Raw genomic sequence first — 3,228 nt, forward strand, 5'->3', positions numbered from 1 at the left:
CCTCACATTCTGATCACAAACTACCCATCAAACCCCATCCACCCATCACATGCCACCCACCACACCCTCACCCAGCCCAGGCAGCATCAGATACTTAGGCCACAGGTGTTGGGAGGGCAGGAGCCATGAGGGGGCTGTCCCAAAGGTGGCCATTGTCTTCGTTTTTCAATATTGCTACAACAGAAATCCCACAAGTATACAGTTTTAATGAACAGATATTTATTTTTCTCAGTTTAGGAGGCTAGAAGAGCAAATTCAGGACATAGACTCTAGAGGGAAGCTTTCTCTCTCTGTCGGCTCTGGGAGAAGGTTCTTGTCTCTTCAGCTCTGCTCCTCAGTTCTTTGACCACCTTCCTGTGGCATCTGTCTTCCCCATCTGTGCTGCCCTCTGTGCCTAATCTGCTCCTTGTATGTCTCAAAAGTGATTGCTTTAAGACACGTCCTACACTGATAATGTTCTGCTTTGTTAGCATAACAAAGAAAGTCCTATTCTCAAATAGGATTACACACACAGGTATAGGGGTTTAGAATTTACAGTGCATATTTTAGGGGAAACACAATTCAGTCCATAACAATGCTTAATAATTATTGGTTCTCTCTGCCCAGAACACTCTTCCCCTGGTGTCCATATGGCTTGCTCCCAAACCTTTTTACTCTTGTTCAAATGTCACCTTCTCAACCTGACCACTTCATTAGCTACTACAGCTGACCCTCACCCTGGCCCTTCAATCCTGCCTACCCTACTCTGCTTGTAGTATATTTGCACAGCATTATCACCTTCTAACGTACTACATGGGAGCTCTGGTAGCATAGTGGCTAAGACACTTGCCTGCTAACCAGACGGCTGGCGGTTCAAACCCACCAGCCACTCCTCGGAAGGAAGGTTGGGCAATCCTACTTCCGTAGTGATAACTGCCTCGGAAACCCAAGGAGGGGTCGCTATGAGTCGGGGCCGACTCGACGGCACGTAACAACAACAACAACAACAACAACGTACTACATAGGAGCTCTTGTAGTGTAGTGCCTAAGGCACTTGACTGCTAATCAGAAGCCTGGCTGTTCAAACCCACCAGCCACTCCTCGGAAGGAAGGTTGGGCAATCTACTTCTGCAGTGATAATGCCTCGGAAACCCAAGGAGGGGTCGCTATGAGTCGGGTCTGACTCAACGGCACATAACAACAACAACAACAACGTACTACGTGAGGTCCATGGATGGCACAAACAGTGAAGCATTCAGCTACTAACCAAAAGATTGCTAGTTCAAATCCACCCAGAGGTACCTTGGAAGGAAGGTACCTGGTGATCTACTTCCAAAGAAAATCAGTCATTGAAAACCCTATGGAGCACAATTCTATTCTGACACACATGAGGTTGCTATGAGTCGGAACTGACTCAACAGGAACTAGTTAGCATACCATGTCATTTATGTATTATGATATGTATTGCTTATTACCTATCTTCCCTGCTAGGATGTCAGCTCCACAAGGACAGGGAATTCTGTTTTATTCTCTGCTTTATTCCCAGTGCCTGGCACAGAGTCTATGCTGAATAAATATTTGGTCAATGAGTGAATAAATCATAGACTGGGTGGCTAACAGTGGGCACCCTCGCCCAGCACATGCCACCCCACACAGCCTGCACCCTGCACAGTGGGTGGGAAGTGCATGTGCCATTTGTTGTCTTCCTGTTCCTGTCCCCCTCATGTAGGAACCCCTTTTCTCCAACTCCCAGTTCCTCTGTCAGACTCTCCTGCTTGTAGTATAAGGCTGGGGAGTACCCCCAGAGTGGGAAGTGTGGCCATCAGTGGGAAATCTCTGGGACCCTGGCCCTGAATCTGGGACTGCAGCTATGCCCTGACAGCATCGTAGTCCCAAGTGGCCCAGGGCAGAACTCCTACCCCTGTGGGGAGCATATTCAGGGTTTCGCAGGGAGCAAGGTTGGCAGGGGACTGAGGAAGGGGGACACACAGGATAGATCCATGGATAGGAAGGAAAAGTCTGGAAGAAGAGAGAGGACCTGGGCAAGGCTGGCAGGGGACTGGGGGGGGCACACAGGATGGATCCATGGATAGGAAGGAAAAGTCTGGGAGCAGAGAGAGGACCTGGGCAAGGCTGGCAGGGGACTGGGGGGGGGGCACACAGGATGGTTCCATGGATAGGAAGGAAAAGTCTGGGGGCAGAGAGGGGACCTGGAGCTGGCCCTGCCCCACTTGATCATGTTTTCACCCCTGGCCCTGTGACACCCACCCATCAGCCCTGGTCAGATCTACAGCCTGTGCCAGTCCCAGTGCAGAGCCCACAGGTCTGGCCCGAGGCAGGGATGTTTGAAGACTGGGGCAGGTGCAGGCCAGATTTGGTTTCCAGAAGCTATATATACATATAAAGGCTGCCAGGAGCCCTGGGGCCAGCCGCTCCCTGAGGGTACAACACTGCTGGCCCAGCCGGGCCCACATTCCTGCTCAGAGGCCGGGTCTCCATTTATAGCCACTGGCAGCCTGGCCAAGGGAGCTGAGTAGGGAGGATTGAAAATGGTGGAGGGAAAAGGGAGAGCCCAGATAGTCGTCTTTCCCTACCTCCTTCAGAAGGAGTCCCTCACTTGAAGACAGAAGAACCATAGTCCAAGAAAAGGTCTGCACTTGCCCCAATCACAGAGCCCACCAGCCTGGGAGTCCAAATGAGCCCTGAGTTAGGCAGAGAGGGGCTGGGAGCCCACTGCCAATGGCCTTTCCCAGAACAAACCCAACACCCTTGCCCCCAAGGGGTGCCTTTGTGTAGACATCGAAATATAAGCCTCTTTCAGCTCCTAAATATGACGTCCTTCTTCCTTCACCCTACCCTCAACAACCTAGCACTGGGAGTAAAAGGATACCAGGGCCCAGGGCAAACACACTTCTCTCTGTTCCCTTGGGCAACAGGGATTAACAGTATCGACAAACCTCTCTCCAAAGACATGGTGGCACAGGCAGAGGTGAAGAAGGTGGGCATGGCTCCAAGGCCTGGAGAGGCCATAAAGGTCACTGAATTTAGAGTTGTTATTATTTTATTTTATTTTTTTCAAGCAGCAGAAGTCTTGTAGCAAACAAAATCCCACTTGGCAGCCTGATATCTAACTGGCCTTTTACCACTATAATGTGTGTGTGTTGATTATTGAAGAAGATGAAGCTACAAGTCAAGATTAGCACTGTTAAAGTTTGGTTTTATAAGCTAAAAGTGACACAATATTAAATA

Source organism: Orycteropus afer, unplaced genomic scaffold (genome assembly GCF_000298275.1).
Source record: "Orycteropus afer afer isolate SDZICR_OR568_19922 unplaced genomic scaffold, OryAfe1.0 scaffold00014, whole genome shotgun sequence".
In the NCBI taxonomy this organism is placed as follows: Eukaryota; Metazoa; Chordata; class Mammalia; order Tubulidentata; family Orycteropodidae; genus Orycteropus; species Orycteropus afer.